This window comes from Panicum virgatum, chromosome 9N, assembly GCF_016808335.1.
Source record: "Panicum virgatum strain AP13 chromosome 9N, P.virgatum_v5, whole genome shotgun sequence".
NCBI classification, from domain to species: Eukaryota; Viridiplantae; Streptophyta; class Magnoliopsida; order Poales; family Poaceae; genus Panicum; species Panicum virgatum.
In genome coordinates, this window is record NC_053153.1 from 17,077,718 (window position 1) to 17,099,763 (window position 22,046).

At 43.5% G+C, this 22,046-nt stretch overlaps 1 pseudogene; it reads left to right on the plus strand.

Annotated features, from left to right (window-relative positions):
- Positions 1-12,935: 12,935 nt before the first annotated feature.
- On the plus strand, positions 12,936-21,304 carry LOC120688785 (annotated as a pseudogene).
- Positions 21,305-22,046: the final 742 nt, after the last annotated feature.

The following is a 22,046-nucleotide window of genomic DNA, read 5'->3' on the forward strand; positions in this document are numbered from 1 at the left end:
TCGTTGGCTGGTGGATGCTTTGCCGTCCCTCTTCATTGGCGGATACTTTGCTGTTGTGCTGCTCTGGCAGATGCTCCGCCATCGTCATCGATGGTTGGAGGGACAAAGTGCTACACATGGCCTACCGACTCGACAGTTGGTCGCAGCTCCTAGCTAGCTTCTATAAATTCCTGCTTGCTCTCAAACAGACTCGCAAAAACCTGTAGCTCCTACATCTCCATACATACGGTGATAGTGGAAGGAAGAGGGTAGCATTAGCCTTTAGGGACACCCAATGGCGTCTGTTGTGGCGTCAAGCCGGACGGTCTCCGCCACCGTCTTCCTCGCCCTGATCGTCACCGGCTGGTGCCTGGCCTCCGCCGTTCCTGTTGCTGCCGCCAATGCTCGCCGTCTGCAGCAGCTGAGCGGGACAGGCGGCGGACTGGCGAGCCAGCTGCAAGCACTTACCTCTAGTTTTCAGAAAATTGCCTACGAACTGCAGACCCTGTTGGCAAAAGTTTTTCTGCCGGCCGATTTGCTTGCACAGCTGCAAAAAGTTGCGGCCAGTTTTGTCCAAGCGCAGACTCAGCTGCAAACTGATGTGAGCAGTCTGCTTCTGGCTCTGCCGGGGCAGCCGGAAATAGTGCCTGTTCTTCAGGACCTGCTGAAGAACCAGCTTTCGACGAAGCTGCAAACACTTTTGACGCTGTATCAGAACGCGCAACCAGTTGGGGGCTGTTTCAAGGAACTTCAAGCCAATTCGCTGAGCGCGCTCAACGAGCTGACGGACAAGCTGAAGTCAACTTCGGCTGCTCTTCCAGTCTATCTGCAGCCAGTAGCTTTTATCGCCGATCTTCAGAACATGGCGACCGCCGCGAGCCTGGTGGACGCATGCTCGCCTGGTCTTCAGACTCTGCTGAGCAATGACCAGGCTGTTCTTGCTGCGGTTACTGAATTGATCGCTGGCCTCCAGAAGGCATGAAGCGCAGGGCAGGAACCCTGATGCCACAAGAGATCAGGGGCAGGCAGTGTCGTTTCTTAATTTCTTTACCCTAGTCACTGCTCTCGTACGTTGTCGTCGTCGTGTTTGCTGTTCCATTGTTGTGGTTCGTTTGATATATCATATATGTCTGCCGCTTGATTTGAGCCAATGCCATCTGCTCAACTCTGATGTAATAAATAAGCTCTGGGTGTTAAATTGGATTGTAAGGTGATAAATTTATAGATCAGAGCAAGTTCTGTTGACATCCCCGGCTTCTTCTTCCTTGCTTAATTTTCTCACTGCAGAAATACGCTATACCCTTGGCGTTTTCCATATGCATTTCTGCCGTGAGCCCTGCCTTGGAATTTCAGACTTAACTCTCGCTTTTCTTGGTAGCTGAGTCTTCTGTACAATTTCAGCAACACTGCACTGAGCGTGTTGTATTCACTACAGTTAATGGTCAGATGCCTGAACGTATCACACATTGGTTCACATAAACGATAGCTTTCTTTTTCTCGAATACGCAGGGTAGATGCGAATCATTGTATTCAAAGAGAAAAAATAAAGAGAATAAAATATATAGTCATACAACACACAACACACACCCTTGGTTTTTAAATAAAAACGTGCCCATGAAGAGACGACCCTATAGAGGTCGGGATATACTGTTTACCTAAAGGTCTAACACCGACCATAACTCCTAGCCCTTTGGCACCTGCGAGCATCAGAGATCATCCTCTTCTTATACCGTGAGAAATGCCTGATCAATATATCCTTGGTGAGGCCCCATTCAACACTAAATCATTCCTTGTTTCCCACAGAATTCAGGCCCCTAACACGATCAGAGTCCCGTTGAGCTTCTTTTCCGAGCAAATCACAATCAGACATGCAGAAGGTGTTGTGTTGACGACCAAAATTAGCACGGTCGTACAGACTGGTCTAACCAATGTGCACAAACCGGTTAGATCGGTTTGGGTGACTTAGTCAAAATGAAAATTTAACTTCCCATTGCGTAGCTCTCGTCAAGAAAATTAAGTACATATGTAGAACGTTTATTTGGACTTCGAATGAGAGAGTTATGATCTTGGGAAGCCTTGACCCAAACTGGACCGGTCAAACTGGTTGGCTAGGGCGTCAAACCGGTTTAGATAGTCTAGTCTGAGTTAGGAGTTGTATTTTGACACAAAATTTATTAGAGTTTCGAAACCTAATGGGTCAAGACCTCCTCTCCCTATAAATACAAAGTGTCACATCCAACTAAGAGTATCCAATTGATCAAAAACATATGAATCTATTACTTTTCATTATTTGTTGTCTTCTCCAAACACTAGCTCTTCCAACCCCTCGCATCTGCTGTTTTCCCTACGTCTTGACAGCGTTTGAAGATGTTATAGGCGGCCCGCCGACCCTAGAACAACCCTGTATGCGCTTGTTCTGATGGGCCCCCTCCCGGGTGAGCGTTTGTCGGATCCTTACTGGCCTCCCGGCAAAACCGGTTTGACCGGCGGCGCTGCAACGCGCGCCCTTGCTCACTGCACGTGCTAGTGCTCTCGTGTGTTGACCCTAAATTTGCGACAACACATTTTAGCGACTCTGCTGGGGAAGGAGAAAAAGGTATCTACTACTATGACGAATCTACCAAATCCTAATGAAGTTGATCCCAACAACATTGCTAGGCCAATTGTTGATGAATTAATCGGCCGAGGATCATCAAACTTACGAAGCCTTCATGAAGTAGCGTGAAGAGGAGAATATACAACGGAAAGTTAAAGAAAATGAAGATGCACGCCGATGGTTCTTATCTCACTTCTTTAAAAATCGGAAGGGCGACATCTCCAAGGACAAGGAGGTGGTTATTCTTTCAAACGAGGATGAGCAAGCTAAAGGGTCTGCCAGCGCATATTCCACGTATCAAGCTTGTCACGCCACTCCCACCGGCGTGACAGTACAGCCTTGTCACGCCACCCCCACTGGCGTGACAAGGCCTGACCTTATAAAAATCATATCTTTTTCATACAAACTCGGATGGAGATGATTTTTATACGAAAATTGTAGCTCTCAATGAGATCTACAACTTTATAGTTTGAGTTTTGTCATTTAAACTTTTAATAGCATATTAAGCACTTATACCTCTATCGGATCGTCTCTAGCTTGACATGTTTATCATGGGTACAAATTAAGTTCTATATAATGGTTGATATACGCAATAATATTGACTAAATAGTTCGATAAGAAATACAATGAGAAATTAAACTATATCATCGTTGTGTATGGAATATAATGTACCGCTTGCTTGGGCTAGCCAAGACCATTGCTCGAGGTGCCTCCTATGAATCCCACCACTCTAGATACCTATTATATTAATAAGGAAGTGTTGTTATCGAGAAAAAGGAGAGCCACCACGTTCGTCGAGAGGTTCTAGAAATTTCAACATTAATCTAAAAAGAGAAGGATTTATACCGTTGGATTTTACGAACATCTATCAGTCTAAACTGACTCAAGAGTCCATATTAAATACGATTAAAAAATATCTAATTTTAGAATTAAAGAATTAAGAAAAATTAGAATGTAATCAAAGAGGTCGTGCCGAATACAAAAATTAGTCAGACTTACCCATCCAACCAAGACCACACCGTAGGGCACGGCTAACGGAGATCAAAACAGGTTGATCTTGATATATGGAAGTAAAATGATGGCTCAAAGCAAGAAAATAGCATACGGTTTTTTGACCTACGAACCAATTCATGATCGTGCCCCAGCCAATTCAACTAGACCAACTCGCAAGGTAAAGCTATAACTAATAATATCTAGAGTGTTACGTTATATCGGCAGACCCCTTCCGAGCGCTCCGAAGCGTGCCAACGTGGCACACCTTGTCACATCAATGCATGTGACGCGATAGCGTGTTTTTGTCGTGCCACGCGGACGGGCGCGATCAAAAGGGTTACATCTGCAAATATTTATCCGGTGGATTATTTTTAAAATAAAATTGAAAAATAGGTTAAAAATAAAAAAATTATGTTATCCAATTTCATGGTTAAAGGTTGAAAATTAGACTTTTGCGATACTTCGATTGTGTAAACTGGACTCCCAAAAAAAATTCTCCTAACCTTGTTAGAGAGAAAGTGCTACACATGGCCTAGCGACTCAACAGTTGGTCACAGCTCCTAGTTTCTATAAATTCCTGCTTGCTCTCAGACATACTCGCAAAAACCTATAGCTCCTACATCTCCATACGGTGATAGAGTGGAAGGAAGAGGGTAGCATTAGCCTTTAGGGACACCCAATGGCGTCATTGGCGTCAAGCCGGACGGTCTCCGCCACCGTCTTCCTCGCCCTGATCGTCACCGGCTGGTGCCTGGTCTCCGCCGTTCCTGTTGCCGCCAATGCGCGCCGTCTGCAGCAGCTGATCCCTGTCAGCGGGGCAGTCGGCGGACTGACGGGCCAGCTGCAGGCACTTACGTCCGGTCTTCAGAAACTTAGCGACCAACTGCAGATCCTGTTGGGAGCAGTTGTTCTGCCGGTCGATTTGCATGGCCAGCTGCAACAAGTTGCGGCCAGTTTTGCCCTAGCGCAGGCTCAGCTGCAAACTAAGGTGCGCAATCTTCTCCTTCTGGCGCATGTGCAGCCGCAAACATTGCAGGTTCTTCAGGACCTGCTGAACCAGCTTGCGACGAAGCTGGAAACTGTTTCGAAGCAGTTTCAGAACGCGCAACCAGTTGGGGGCTGTAAGGGCTGTTTCAAGGATCTTCAAGCCAGTTCGGTGGATGCGATTAGAGAGCTGACAGACAAGCTAAAGTCATCCAATATGCAGCCGCTAGCTCTTATCGCCGCTCTTGGGAACCTTGGAAACGCCGTGAGCCAGGTGGACGCATGCGCGCCCGGTCTTCAGAGTCTGCTGAGCAAAGACCAGGGTGTTCTTCGTGCGGTTGGTGAATTGGTTGCTGGCATCCAGGGAGGGCAGAAACCCTGATGCCACAAGAGATCTCTAGGGGCAGACAGTGTCGTTCGTCAATTTTTTTTCCCTAGTCAAGTGTGTCCTCAAGTTACTTTCTTCCTTGGCCACTGCGCTCGTACGTTGTCGTCGTCGTCGTCGGGTATGCTGTCCCATTGTTGTGGTTCATTTGATATATGTCCGCCGCTTGATTTGAGCCGATGCCATTTGCTCAACTCTGATGTAATAAGCTATCTGGGTGTTGAATTGGATTGTAGGGTGAAAATTTTATAGATCAGAGCAAGTTCTGTTGACATATCCCTGGCTTCTTCTTCTTTTTCTCACTGCAGATATATATTACGCTATACTACTCTTGGCGTTTTTCCTTTACGCTAGGTGAATCTGTGGTGCTGTTCCATATGCATTTCTGCCGTGAGCCCTGCCTTGGAATTTCAGACTTAACTCTAGTTTTTCTTGGTAGCTGAGTGTAACGAATATGGCACCATTTATGTCATTTCAAGTAATTTTGGTGATCGTATGACAACACAATCAATGGGACTAATGATTTTGTTAAGTGAATATTTCTAGATCCCAGAGATGAAGTAAAAAGGTCATGCAAAGCAATACACGAAAAAAGAACTCAAAGAAACGCTGAATTGGACGAGTTCTACTGAAATCAGTAGCACCGGAAGAACCGATGCCAATAACATCGGTGCATCCGATGATTGTCGGAAGATCCGACGCCCCAGCATTGGTGCAGGACTGAGCACCTTTGTAGATCAAGTGAAGAAAGAAGTGAAGCACCGGTTGAACCGACGGCTTCAAGATAGGCATTGGTACATTCAACGTACCATGTTCCAGAGACGATGTCAAGAGAGCAGGAGCGAAGTCTTCAGCACCGGTTGAACCGGTGGTGCGTCGGAGCAAGGCGTCGGAGCAATGACGTCAGCAAGGGCAACGGCTACAAGATGATCAAGAGTCACCGGTTGAATCGACACCATAGCATCGGTTCAACCAATGGGTGCCAACTCAGCTGCAGAAGCGTCAGAGAAGCCAACAGCTAGTTTCAGCTTGTGAGTGACAGGAAGAATCGATGCAGAAGCACCGGAAGTTCCGATACCCACGCAGAAAAGCTGCTAACGGCTAGTTCGACTTGGAGGCCTATATATATGAGCTCCCCCGGCCATTTGAAGTTTGCTGGAGTCCCAAGACATCTCATACACACCCAAGAACACCTCCAACCCATACAAGAGCTCATTGATCATATCCTTAGGTTTTAGCACTAGCTTTGTAAAGTGTGAGTGCTAGATTAGCTCTTGAGTGAGTGAATAAGCAAGGTTGAGATCCTTGTGGCTGGTTCTAGAGTGAACCACACTTGTATTACGGTGCGCCGGCCCCTTGGAGCAATTGGTGGCTCGCCGGCAAGTCAACGACCCTCCGGCTTGGTGTGGAGCGGCGTCGACGATATTGTGCGGGGGACGGAGACCCCTCCTTCGTGGGCAATCTCCCTTAGTGAAGATCGGGATCAAGGTGACCATGATTGTGTTCACGGAAGAGACTTGATTGTCGGGAAGCGATACTCTTCGTGAGTGCTTCAACAACGTGGACGTAGGGGTGTCTTTGTGGCAATCCGAACCACGGGATAAATTCTCGTGTCGAGAGTTCGCTTTCTTTCATCCCTCTATTTAAGCTTCCGCATTTCATCTTGCAACTTGTGTGCCTTTACTTTCTTAGTGTAGTATCTTGCTAAGATTGGCTATAGGTTGTAAAACTCTTTTGGGATGAGGGTTTCACACTAATGTGAACCATAGTTGCACATCTAGATAGTTTATTGTAGTTTAAATTTTGTGCAAATTAGTTGGAGCCATAGATTAAGGTTTTAAGAGTGCCTAATTTATCCTCTTCCCCTGTTAGATTAGAGCACCCGATCGTTTTCACTGAGTCTTCTGTACAATTTCAGCAGCACTGCACCGAGCGTGTGTTTTTTTTCACTACAGTTAATGGTAGATGGCTGAACGTATCACAGCTTCACTTAAAAGCTTTCTTTTCTCGAATATACGCACGATAGACGTGAGTCATTATATTGTATTGAGAGAGAAAAAGAGACTAAAATAGACATACAACACACACACCACACACACACCCTTCGTTTTTAAGAAAAAAACGTGCCCATGAATTAAGAAAGAGACGACCCTAGACCTAATAGGAAACTGTTTATTGATTGCGGCAGCAGCATTATGTTGATCTCTTTGGATAACAAGGAATGAAATAGTGTTTGATAAATGTAAGCCTAATTTTTTTGCAGATACTATTCCAGGGAACCAACTGGTTCCGCGCCAGTGGGCGCAGCTACAGCAGTTTGATGAGCGAAGACAAGAGTTAGAGAACGCTTGTCGACTCCTCGAGATTTCGAGCCTCCAGTTGTTTGCGTCGTCCGGATGGTCTTCCTCTCTTAGGATTTTGTCGGCTTGATTTACTTTCTCAAAGTTGTGAACTTAATGTTGTTCTTTTGCTTGATGCTACGACCACCTGTGGTCGTGTGGTCTATGGCGCTTGTGCCATGTCGAGAACTTGAGTCTTGTAATAATGTTGCCTGATTTCATCTCTAGAGAAAAATGAAGCCGGATCGACACTAATATCCTTTATCTAAAAAAAGAAACTGTTTAACCTAAATGTCTAACAGCGACCATAACTCCTAGCCCTTTGGCACTGCGAGCATCTAGAGATCATCCTCTTCTTATACCATGAGAAATGCCTGATCAATATATCCTTGGTGAGGCCCCATTAAACACTAAAAACCCGTTGAGCTTCTTTTCCGACCAAATTACAAGCTTGCTCCCACCATTCAAAGAAACCAGCCGTGTTTGCTTGAGATGGGAGAAAACACATGCGGACAAAAGGTGTTGGATTGTCTCCTACTCTTGATCACAGCTTCTGTCTTAATTTCTGATCCCCTTCTGATCAAAAGATTAATAAAGGCATAAAGTACAAATCAAACACTATAGGAAACTTCACAAGAGACACAAATAATAGGCTATTTTGCAAAAGTCTACTGGTCGTACTGTTGACACTATTGTTGGCACATGTCAATTTGATATAGTGAAGTAGGCAGCCAATAGGATTTGGTCGATGCCAGAGCAGGGAAATGAAATGGAAGAAGATTCGGTGACTTAGCATCTTGACTAATGGAGCGGAATTGGCACTGACAAGCTATGTTGGCAAGTTATCATGTCGAGTCCGGGTCTAGTTTGTTATAGAAAGTATTGTTTTCTTTGTTGTCAAGTTATGTAAGTTGTGATGGACTAGGAGTCCTAGCATAGACGATAAATAGCAGATCTGCAGGTCTTGTAAAAGATGATCAACCACATCAAACAAAACCTTTATTTTGCATCTACTTTTCTATCGGTGACTTCGCCAAACCCAAGCAGCAATAGCTTTTTCTTTTTTACGAGTTCTTCCCGGCTAGGAGGGCTGCATCGACTTTGATCTCCAGCTTGTTAGTAAATTTCGAGTCGAGTAACGTAGATAGACCCAAGGTTGACGGTACATCGCTTCTTCCTCTATCTATTGTGCTCAAGTTATCGAATATCTTAGATCTTATATTTACATCGTATCACTTTTATCAATATTTAATTTATTTACCAGTTATTGATAATTGTTTTTTTGTTAGATTAATTCATTTAGTCTAGCTTGTTTTAGCTTTTATCACAAGTTATCCAGTTTAGATGTATTGCATCTATTGGCTTCTACCGTGAATCCATCACCATAGCTGATTAGATCTGGATCTGGGTGTTGTTTTCAAGCTTTGTTATGTTGTTAACATTACTTGCACAACTAAATCGACTACTCCTTGGCCGATTGTCTTTTTACCCGTAACGGCTCTCTAGCTAATAGCCCTGTGGAACAATTCGGAACACCAGCCGATACATTCTGGTATTTAACGTTTATCATCCCTTGTTAATTGCAGGTTAAATTGACTGGACACACCATGTACCTACACAACGTCAAGTGGATTCTGTACTACGGAGTGAAGCAGCACTTCCAGATCCTCGCTTATGGGTGCACAGAGATCCGATTGATGGATTTTTATGTCAACACGTACTATATACAATTTTGTAATAATGAGTGTCCCATGCAAAAGTTTGCTGCTCCGTCCACAACTTGCAAGTCATTGGGCACATGCGTCAGACCACTTGATCATCATGTAGCCTTGAAAGCCATCACAGCTAGCCCCCCAAGAATTCTCTGACTGTGAGATGGCATCGGGGCACATGTGGCTACGGCACACGTGCCCGCATGCGTAGAGAAATCAGAGTTCATATATGCAAGTTTTCCGCCGTCAACTCTACAGTCGAGTTCTAACGTATGTGCCAACTGCATTTCGGTCCTGATGTGGAACATATGAAACTAGTCCTTCCCAGAAAAAAAAAAACAACAACAAGAAGAGTACGAAAATTAACTAGCTGACTTTCACATGGAGAAGAGTACGAAAATTAACTAGATGACTTTCACATGGAGAGGAATATTATTAGCACCAACACACGATGGAGCTTCTAGAAGCGCATGGGATGCGAGAGGACGATGGAGCTTCTAGAAGCGCTTGGGGTGCGAGAGATATCAAAGAAGATCGAAATCAGAGCCATCATCTGTTCGATGGAACTTAATTATATACTTGTATAATTACTAAACAATGCTACTAATCAATGGTAGTGCGCGCACTCGTCACTACTGTTAATGTTGCACGCTCTTTACCTTGCACAATCAGACCAGCTAGCTAGTATCATCTTCCTAAATGTTGCTTAAGTTTATGGACAATCAGCTGCAACTAAAAAAAAGTTTGAAGTGCCAACTAATGATATCTTCAGACCCGTCATACACTTTCTATGAACATTTTCTGAAATAAGACAATGCACTAGTTAAATCATACTTCCTATGTCCCAAAAAGAATTCATGAGAAGTCAAACCATTTCAAGTTCGATTAAATTCTCCTCGATGAGAGCAAAGTCTATATCCTAATCTCAATCTGACGTGTCTCTCTGCCAACCACAAAGGTGACACAAGCCAACTCGTGACGAGCTCACCTGAGGAACGATTATGAAAAGCTCGACACAAAGCAGAAGCTAATATTAACAAAAATGCCCGACACTAAGGGGAAGCAAATGTAAAACGACTCACTCGAGCAAATCTTTCATCAAAATTTCACTTAAGAAAGCGGCGACTCACGATGATTAGCAAAACTCAAAAGCAAGCGGAACAAAAGCTTAACTAAAAAGCAAATGAAAAATCTCACAAAAAAGATTACTAGATTAGAACTAATCACTACAAAAGAGTCCTCTTAACTAAGCATGCAAAGACAATCGACAAGAACTACTCGACTCAAGTCAGCAAAACATGCAAAGATCTCACAAAGAGTATGAAGCACAAGTATTAATTAACTCAAGCCAACAAAGCATGCAAACAACCAAAATTAGCAAGATCAAAAGCTAAACAATCGCAGCTAAACAATGCAAGTAAAAATAGGAATTAGTACTAGCAAAAACTGATAAACTAATCTAAGCAAGGATTATAGTACCAATCTATATACCTATTTCTAAAGCGAGTAAAGTTTTCACCTAAATTTTTGGTTTGGTCCGTTTTATGTCATTGATATGCAAGCCTTATTACATTCCGTTTGCGAGTCGGACAAGTCCTTCGTCGACGACTTCATTAAGTAGATTCCTACAAATTAACGCACGGACTGTTATATATATATATATATATATATATATATATATATATATATATATATATATATATATATATATATATATACTTTGTTGGTAGCAACACATCGGCATAATAGCTAGTAAATGGAAAAGAGGTGAAAATACGCTCACCGTGCTGCTGTCGGCCTGCTCCAAACTAGCTCTGCTCACGCTTGGGCCTTCCTGGTTGGACCAGCTATTGGGCCTAGCCCCCATCTGGGTAACGGGCTCGGTTCTGTCTAGCTTCCTCAGGGCGCAGCCAGAAGCCCAGGAGTGCAGAAACCCCAATCTCTCCACTAGTACGTCGGTAGTAGTACCGTACGCGCCATGGCGGAGCCTGGGCGGGATCCCGTGCTCGGTGACGGCAAGCCGGCGGTGAAGCGGAGGGATGTCGACCCCATCGCGCCGACCAAGCACCCTTGGAACCTGCCCGCAAGTAAGGATGACAACGGACGGGAACAGGCGGGAAAACCCCTCTCCCGTTTCCATTGCCGTATTTTTCCATCGGAAACGGGAGCGGGACGGGAAGAGCCGGAAACAGGACAGAAACTGGGATAAACGGGTATACGGAAACGAACAAATACGAGCGGGAATACAACGGAAACGGGGCGGGAATCGAAAACTCATACTGGATGACACATTACAAGACATACCTATATCTTAACACCTTACACATCCAATGATTCAAAGCACAAATCAACAACATGTGCATAGCAATTAACAGGAAAGGTAGTCAACATCACATAGTCCACAAACCATAGAAAAATCCAGTGATAAACAAGCCAGTTCAACTAACATAGTAATAGAATAAATCTTGACACATCACGTAGATTAAGTCTTGACACATCATATAAAATAACTGAATAAGTCTTGACGTGGAAGCCGAAGGCCAACGGCCAGCTCCATCTCCATTCTGCGAAGGAGACATCTTCGAGGATGGCGCTGGAGGCGTCGTGGTGCCTTGCAGCGCGCCAGGGGCGACGAACTGGCGGCAGCGGCCAGAGACAGAGGGCGCTAGGGCCTAGGGCGACCAACGGGCGCTGGCCTCTCCTGAGGTGAGGCGAGGCCGTGAGGGATTGAGGGGCTAGTGGGGTGACGGCTGGGGATAGGGTTTGAGGGGGTGGCCGCTGGGGGCTGGCTTTTTTTGGGCCTGTTGGGTTGGACTAGTACTTGCTAGCCTATCCCGTATAATTTGAAAACGGGATGAATACGGTTCCATCTCGGTAGAAAACAGAATCCCGGTAAAACAGGCGGGATAGACCCTCTCCCGTATCCCGTCCCGTTTCCGGCTATCCCGTCCCGTTTCCGGCTACCCTTGACCCGTTTCCCGTCCCATTTTCGGAATTTTCCGTCCCGTTTCCGTTTAACTGCAAATATGGGACAAATGTAGAAATACGACCGGACGGAAATGTGATTTTTTTCCGTCCGTTTTCATCCTTACCCGCAAGGTCCGGGTGCGGTCCTGGACCTTGCCTTTCTTTTCCAATGTCGTCATGTTTTACCTGCTCCATGGGCCATGGGCACGGGGACTAAAATTATGCAAATCAGAGGAGGGTTCTGTGGTGATACCCTGTGAGGCAAACCTGCCAATCGACGCAGAAAACCTAGCCTTTCTATTACAAATGTCGTCCTGTTTTACTTGCTTCATGGCGCTGAAACTAAAATTATGTAATCAGACGAGGGTCATGCGACGATACCCCGGGAGGCAAACCTGCCAATCAACGTAGAACTTAGGAGGGTTGTGGCGCGGGTCTCCCTGGCAGTCATCGCCGTCGCCTCCATCGACAGTAACTTCATGGACTCCATGTTCTCTTTTGCGTGTTTCTGATTCCTGCACTGTGTTAAATTTGCGAAAGCTTTTGTTTTTTTTACAGAACCTTGCTCCATCTTGGATGGGTGGGCCTTCGGCTATTTCCCCTGTTTTTGGTCCACTTTCACGCACATAGTCACTCAAATCTTAACTACAATTGGCAATATTATGAAAGATTACACCATTACAATATGTTCTCGACTTTTTTTTTACTAGTTATCTCTATCTCTATCTCTATCTCTACTACTAAAAAAGAGAAAGTGACATTTTTTTCGTCGTCTTCGCCCTCGTGCGATCCATCGCGCTCTTTTTCGTCGTCCGGCCTCGGGCCAATCCCCATCGTCCGATCGCTCGCGCGCTGGTCATCCCCGTCCGCCCGTCCGCCCGCGAATTCCCGCCCGCCCGCGAATCACGCGCTACCCCATCGCGCCGCCGCCGCTCCGTCCACGCGAATCACGCGCCCTCCCATTTAGTCGCGACTCGCGAGGCCATCGCGCGACCCCATCGCGCCGCCGCCGCTCCGTCGTCGGCTTCTGGCCACGCCGCGCCGCTCAATCCGCCTCCGCCCGCCAACAGCTACGCCCACCTGTCCTCTTCGGCTCGCCAGACGCCTCCGCTCGAGCTCCACCCGCCCGCCGCCTCAGCTGAGCTCCGCCTGACAGATCCACCCTCGACCTCCGCCCATCATTGACCTCTCCGTGGGGGATTCGTCTCCGCAGCCCTGAGGTCGCACCCAACCCGACGTCCCCCTCCATCCGCTGCTGCCTCCGCGTGCCGGCAGCTTGGCCCGCCAGTCACCTCTACCTGGCAGCCCCTCCCCTCCGCACGGCCTGCCACGCCGCCACCCCTCCCCTCTGAATGGACTGCCGCGCCTCCATCCTTGCCAAAAGCTCCATTGGAGAAGCTTCCCAAAACAGGTACTGCTAGCTTTCCAAAAGCTGATTCCTACACCAACGGGGTGTGCTTCCCGCATGTGCCGTTCGCCTCCACCGCCGGCAGTCGTTCGCCTCCGCCGCCCGCGTGCGCCGTTCGCCTCTGCCGCCACACGACCACCCGCCGCCGAGACCACCCGCTCAATCCATCTTCCTGATTGATTTGTCGCTTACTCTCCTGGATCTACTATTCCTTCTTGATTGATCTTTTGAGGATAACATGAACCACCCTGGAGAAAAATCCACACTGGATACACCCAGCAATAGAGACAGAAGAATACACTGTAGTGCAGACAATGCCCACAATCAAACCAATTGGATTCACAAATTAAAAACTGAAATTAACAACTGTAATTTGTGCCGATGCTGGCAAGGTATTGATGCACCTAAAATTCCATGTTGCAGCATGATTGGACCTGACCCTTCACAGCCTAACGTACAAAGAAATTACAATACGCTTACTCTGAAGCTTGCTTATTCTATACGCCAAGTGTGAATCTTTAGCCATCTATCATATCTACAAGGAAGAGTAATAGGTAAGTTTAAGTATCACGAAATTTTCATCCTTCAGAAAAAATATCATCTGGCCCACCCAGGTTGTGTACAATGAAGGCTTAATTTGGGCAGTAATCTCCTTTTGCCAATTGCTTCATTAAGAAGTCTAATCCTTTGCATTTGTTTCTTCTTACTTCATATTTTCCCCTTTCCATCCTTATCTATGGAGAAGAAGTTGCCAACTGCTTCGATCCCTGACTTCCTTTGTTGAAAAAATAACAGGTAACTAAAATGTTTGTTGCAGTAGCATACATTCAGTTAATAATGACGCCATCTTTCATTTGAATTCTTCTGATGGTGTACTAAATTTAGTAAGATTAGTGACATAAAAAGCTAACAATATTTTTTATTGGATGTGCAGTAAAAAATATTATAGTAGTATTTCAATTTTGGTGACTGGAACCGAACTGCGGCAATGCAGCATCTTTGGCCTGGTACATCTTCGTTGCTTACTGTTTATTTTTCCATATTTTTTACCCGACCTATGAACCTGTTTTGTGCTGCTAATATTAATCATGACTTCAAAAGTTATTTGTATTTTTACATGTCACCTAATGTTAATATATTTTTTTTATACTTCAAATGAACCTGGTAGGTGTTTGACGTCAGTGATCGATCGCCTGCTGTGCCGATGTCTCGACTGGCAGTGAGCTAAACTAGCTAGAGGCACATGCATCTCTCTAATTCCCAGCAAACAAGCTTGCGCATGGGCTATATCTATGAAAAAGATATTTATACAAATCAGATTTTCAGAATTTATGGTGTGCTGATCCTTGGTGTTATATCTTCACCTAATCACCTTGCTCCTGCCATGATCTGATCTATCTAATTCATCATCCATCAGGTCAAGCTTGGCCGAAAAAGAGCTTATCTTCTAAAGTGCCGAAAAAGAGCTTATCTTCTAAAGTGCCGAAAAAGAGCTTATCTTCTAAAGTGTCAATCAGGCGAGCAGCAGCTAATGCTTCATGTTGTATGACAGTGATACTTAACTTTGCTTCAACTAATGAAGTTACAGGCATTCAACGGTCATTATACTAAAAGTAATTTCCTGTATGACAGTGCGAAAACATGGATGTGTTTATATCGGAGTTCAAGAATTGAATCTTATGCAAAGGAATCTTCTACAAAAAGAATAGGGATGCAGCAGCACTAAAACCGGGCCAGCAACAAAGCTTGGCCATATACTAAATTCAGCGTGGGTTTTGTTTTTCTTTATTTTTTTCACCCCATGGATTGCTGGTAACGCAATTAGAGCTGGATTGTCAAAGATGGGTTGGAACATGGAAATTGTGGTCTGGGAGAAGCCTGGAGAGGGCTGAAATTGTGAGTTGTTAGCAATGTCAACTACACTTTCCTGCTTCCTCCCTCGATCAATCCGATATTGAGTTGATTGCATCTTTCCCTGGAAAGAATGTGATGTCTTATTCGCTCTAACAGATTGATTGTTTCAATTGGTTTTCATTACTAGGACTGCTTAATGTAAAATATTCTTCTTAAGTTGGTCATATGTTTCTTAATTTCTGGTGCAAACTTCATATTGTTTTACACGTATATGAATGAATGCATCTTTGCAGTCAATTTTGTTGGCTGTCATAGGAATGTCCTAATAAACCTATCGCTCATACTCTTTCATGTAGATGGCATCTTCGAAACACGATTGAGTGTCACACCCGATTCAAAGACCTATGTTTCTTACTGATTTTAGCTTCTTGTCTCTAGATGCCTGTTATATTATCTTTCTTACACAAAGAGAACAAAGGCATTGTGCTATCATTAATCCTCACAAAAAAGCACATTCTGTTTTTAATATTAGATGAATATAAAATAGGTAAAAGATTGTTTGCTAAGGTTATTACTATCTCACCCAATATTTTACACATACATGGTCAGGTCATCACTCGTCAGGGTTGTAAAATTCTAGGGCAAGGGTTCCCTGTGGTTTTACCATTTCTGTGGTCTAATTGTTGGGTGTGTTTTTCTTTTTTTCCCCCTTCCTTTAGGAGCTGATTGAAGTGGCACAGTAAGTGATGGATGAGTTGGACTCTAGAACAGTTTGTCCATTCCTTGTGACACTTGCTTTTTTACTGCAGCTGCAGCTGGGAACTCAGAGAACTAATTCTTGAAACTTCAGGGCCAAGGTGAGATTATTTCCTTCGCTTTTATTTTTCTCTTCAGTGCATGCCCCATGCTTTCAGGACTGGGGAACCAACCAACATATAGGCTTAGGAAAGCTAAATGGATAATGGTACCTACCAGATGTCAAAGCTCATGATCTATGCGATTGTTGCAATCACTTTTCATTGCTGAATCTGAATGGCAGCTGACCAAGTATTCTGTGCATTTTAATGGTACCAATAAGTAATTCATGTATGTGCACTAAATTGAATAGTTATTCTGCTCCTAATTTTTCCACCATCTGTTTGCAGAACTATATGATGGATTTCTGAACCCAACTCGTCAAATATCTGGTAAAGGACAATGGTCTAATCTAAGGAGCCTCAGAAGAGTAGTTCTATACACAGGGAAGTGTTTGTCAGGCATACTTGCAATTTAAATGTTGAACACAAAAAGGTTTGACGAGCTGCAGTTTGCCAACATAATGGTCAGGCCTTTAGTCTTTTTTTCGTTCAATCTGTACTTCTGGAAGATCTGAGTATGCTATTATATTTGCTTGTACATAGCAAGATAATTAAACCATGTGCACGAAACTAAGGATTCAGATATGGCTGCATTTTTTTTTAAAGAAAATGCAATGCAAGTTCCATCCATAGATGCAGCGATACAGTTCATACATTGTACTATTGTCATTTTCTTTTTTGTGTTCTTTAATTCTCTCTCACCACAAGTGCACTTCTAGGGGTCCTAGAAGGTTAGAATTATGTCCATTTTAACACTCTAGATTTTGGAGAAGACTCTTGGCCTATTTGTTTGAATAGTATGATGCGAAAGGTTATAAGGCCTTTTCTAGATTAGAATTATATCATATTTTCTGATTCTATATATTATATTATGAAATTATTTTTTGCTACCCGTAGCAACGCACGGGCACTCACCTAGTAGTAGTGTAAAATGTCGAAGGAACCCTAGTCCTGTTGCATCCAACAAGTTGAATAGAAAAAGATCCCATAGGGCATCATGGTGCACAAGACTATACACATGACTGCAAGTCCACCACATTCTATGTTTGGATCATGAGATGCTAACTATGGCTACTAATTTAAATATGCGCAAACAATCAACAGGATTTTGATGATCACCCCAATTCATCAAACATAAAACTATGTAAAAGATTCACTAGTGTGATTCATATGGAACCCTTATGTTGCAAATAACTGTAATACAGGACATTTTGCTTTTTTATAAATACATTTTGTTCTTTCTTTCTCTCTGGTACTATGCTATATCATTTTACTAACTATTCCTAGTCTTTTATTTGAGCTCAAGGTTGAAATTTTGAAGTGAACAGTCAAATATACGACAAAAGAAACCTATAGATTTGATTTTGCAGGCCGAAGCATGGTTCATATGAAGATAATGTTTAAAGCTTATTTAATTCATCAAATTATTCTTTTTAACAGCCGATGGGGATCAGTTTTTGAAACTAATGGACATTTTTTTCCTAAATGACGTAAGACATGCACATGCGTGCAACCGCTTCTCTGACCATGGTAAGGGGTCACGCGATACCCTGCAGCGCGACTGGTCGCGGCTTAACGCAGTCCCTCCTCAAACCACAAACCCTAACTAGAACCTAGACCCTACCCCCGCCCCCAAATCTAGTGTAAATGGACATGGCCTCGAATCGGTCGCAGTGGAATAGGTGAAGTGGGGGCTTTCCGGTGATGATTTGGTGCCGGGAGGAGCCGTGGCAGCAACAAACGATTTGTTCCGTAGGCGCTAGGCGGCCAAGCACACGGTTGCTGGGGCGCGGCTAGGACAGGATACGAGATCGTGACATGGTGGACTTGCAGCTGCGACTCGCCCGGCTCTGGACCAGCGGATTGCGAGGAAGACATCATGGAAGGGTACATGAATTCTCCAATGATGCATGCTGTGACTTGATTGAATATTCACTGCACTAGTGTATTCGTAATAGTGCTTTGTAGGATCAGATTTAGATGACAAACTTTAAATTGTACTGCTACCATGTTCGGAAACGTGTGCCTTTTTGTGGCATCTTTCATCTCTTCCTATTTTCCATGATGAGAGTAATTTCTTTGCTTCGTGTTTCTTGCTATGTGATATCTGGCTGCAAGTTTACCAATTTTTTCATGAAAACCCTGTGCAAACGGTGTTAGTCAAAGGTGGGCCTGTTTGTTGGGTTCCAACCGATTGTAATGACAAATTTGCAGTTATGCTTGTTTTAATGGAAAGTTTACAATCAATAATGATTCGAACCAGTAGCAAGAATAGAAGTTGTTCAAAGAAGAAAGCTGGACCTGATTTTAGTTTGTACCCTTGTGTGCTTATTGCAAGTTCTTTGTGTATCTTTCTATCTGCTATCATAATATAGGTATATGGTGTAAACAAGTTTTCAAGGACCACTATTCGAATCGCAATAATGAGTAATGATGTTGGAGAGGAACTTCGAATCCTTGCACAAGGTAATGTGTGCCCTATTTTGTTCTTCTCGAACCCGTTCTGCTAATTTATTTTACTGTTTTGTAACACTTTGATATGCCACACTGAAATTATGCCCTCATTGTGTCTTCCGTGCTGCTCTCGCTATGACTGTGTGTGTGGGGGGGGTGTTGAATATCACGATGTGGGATGTTTATGGGATTACAATCCTTTATATTGTCTGGCCCCACAAGCCTTGTAACTCCATATACACTGGCTGATAGGCTCAATGCAATACATCCCACGTACGCGATCTATCCTTTCTACAGTTTTAGACAGCCTTTGTTTAACTGTTCGATAGAACTCTATTACCTGTTACCTTTTCACATTGGTAGAGGCTCTGTTAGTTTGATTATTCTATGTGGAGAGCAAATCCATTTTTTGGTTGCACAATTTGTTGATTTAGTTATACTGAATTGGATATATTGTTTGCCATTATATGTATGTCTGTTGAACTACATCTGTAGTCGACATCATACTGATTTGTAGATTCTACTAGAAACTATCTTAAGAAACGAATGTAGTTGACATTAAGGCTTATGATAAACTATTGTGCCCAAGTCCTTTATTTACTTTACGCACAATACATCATTTAAAATAATTACAAATATCAACGGTAAATATTGTGATTGCAATAATTAAATGGCTGTGCTGCTTCATTTGCTTCGAAGTAAATAAAGAAATGACCATTGTGTCTTTACTAGCTCTTTTCGGTTGCAAAATTGTCTCAACTGATGGTTCTTTTCGGTTGAAAAATTGTTGCAACATCTTTGTGTATGCTTGTCCTTTCAGATTAGATCATAGGTTGTGGTAGTTTCCAAAATAGATGACAAATAAAGTGTTTGAGGGAGTACAGATTGATGTCTCTCTTAACCAAGAGCAGAGTAATTTTCTAAACAATTAACATGTGTTGTTTGGATGCTCAAGGTGGATGGTTTAGCTACTAAGCAAGACAATGATCAGGTACATGTTGCTAGAGTCTGCATTAGTCCAATTAGGTCCAATTAGGTACATCATAACATCATCTCATGTGATAGAATCTGGTATGAAGTATAGTATGTTGGTTTGTGCCCCTCATGGAAAGGTGGCTGGACCTTATTAAAGGTAGGAAAAGATCTAAATTTTATGGTCCGTCTTTACTCCAAGTGGAAGAAACAAGCTCTAAAAGGGCCGACTACACTGATTTAGCAGAGGTAGAAATTCTGAGAGTAAATCAGGATCTATGTGGGTTTTATCATCCAGAATATTTTGAAATGTCATATGTGAACACATTTGTGAGGGGTTCAGTTGAATACGAGTGTGAGGATATTTCAGAGTTGCTTGCTTGTGTCAATGATCTGGACCATCCGTCTGCTTAGTTATTTGAGAATATAGATTTATCTTCTGTTGGGAACCGAGGTAGCCCTAATATCCACTAAGCTGAGGACCTACACCTAAGAGACACCAACTCGCTTTAGAATCGGTTAGCTTTTTCAATTTCTAGCTACTTAGTGTATAACGTCCTTTCGACGGCAGAGCCGCTTTCTTGCTTCCGTGTGGCAGAGACTACCAACAGATGAAGCTGTGTTCTAGGAGGTAGATCCTTCTTACGATGAAGTCCAGACATCCCGGGTGGCAGAGCCAACCTATGATAGATCACAACTTATACACTAAGTACTTAGAAATTGGGAGAGTAACACTTACAAAACGCTTGCTTTATTACAACACAAGAGCACACAACACACCCTCTTTTTGTGGTTATCACTCACCCTTCTCATCTACCATGCTCTTAGATAGATGGCATGGCAAGGAGGCGATCCTCTATTTATAGGAAAAGACGGATCATAGGGTGGTGACATGTGTCCCCTATATCTAGAGAATTCCTAAATACAAGGTTTTCCAATTTATTTATTACTAATTCTAGAGTACTCCATGAAAATATCATCTTATTGCCTTGTGGAGAATACTCTAGAAGGTTGCCTTACATTCTTCTAACATCTTCCTATGATTCAAACATCAAATTTGATATATAGAAGGCTATTGCTATCTCTCCCAGAATGGTCAAGCATCTAAAGTGGGTAATCAATGTGGACAAATTCGATCCAAAAACTAACATACTGATGCACCAAGACATTCCACTAATTCAAATTAAAAACTTTCATTTGGAATGCTGTGGCGGTCCAGTATTTCTCTCTTCTGGCCATGTTGTAGGTATTGTTCTTTTCAAGCTACATGACATTAACTTTGCAGTTCACTTGTCAGCCATCAAATAATTTTGTAAAGGTGTTGATCTGAGCTTGCAATGTAAAATTATTTTCTTTTCTTTCTTTAAAGCAGATGCTATTATGATCAATTATCCTAATGTACCAATCATATTTACCTTATATTTGTTTTCTGTTGCGGTTCAATACCTAGTAATTAAAGGTCAGAACCCGTGCACTAACTAACTTGAAACTCATTGTTATTGCTGCCTCAGGCCCACGCCAATGCCAAGTAAGTTGGTTGCTGCTAGAAAGCTCATCATAGGCTCTGAAAAAGCTAAGGTAATGTGAATGTTGCTATTGAACGTCAGGCTTAGCACAAACCAAGACTTTTATGTTTTTAGTTGATGGAAAAAAATATGAACAGAGTTTTGGATTCACTTTCAATTGCTCAATCTTTTGTTATAATGTTTGGGTTGCATTGTTTTATGTTGCTTGCTTTGCACGCACTGATAAATTTATAGGTTCTCTTACCAACTTCCTATTCATACTTTTGCCATTTTGGAAATTCTATGTTCGTCCCTAGTTGCTGACATGATGTAGTAGATCTGTTTCTCAGCTGCTGCTAGCCTGTTGCTGCTGTGATTTGACAAACCTGGTTGTCAAGTGTGCTTAGAGCCTGTGCCCTGTTTAGTTCCCAAAAAAAAATTGCACAGTACCCGGCACATCGAATTTTCGGACACATGTATTGAGTATTAAATGCAGTTGAAAAAATAACTAATTACACAATCTAACTGATTAGCACGAGCCGAATCTTTTAAGCCTAATTTCATAATTATATATTATTTGTCAACTGACAATAAAATGTGCTACAGTACCAAAACCGAAACTTTTTCACCAAGTAAACACAACCTTAGTGGGCTTGCACATTGTGCACGATTTGACAAACCTGGTTGTCAAGTGTGTGCGCCACACGTAGTGTGGTCTGTGGTCAACCAGCAACCCTGATGAGGAGCAGCCAGCACAAAAGCTAGCTCGATCTGCTGGCACAACCCGAAGCAGTTGGCGACGACCAGAACGCGCGTCCACAGTCCACACCCACACCGACATGAATCGCCACCAAACAGACGCGTGCGCTGCAGGACTCGCGCCTAGCTAGCTACATATATATCATATATGCGGATCGGAGAAAGGGGCTCTACTTGGCAGCAGCAACCTAACAGTTCATATTTCCTCGGGCAAATCCAGGAAACAGCAAAGGCCGTTGCAGGAGCACGAGCCCCGCAGGCCGGGAAACATGGCGGCCGCCG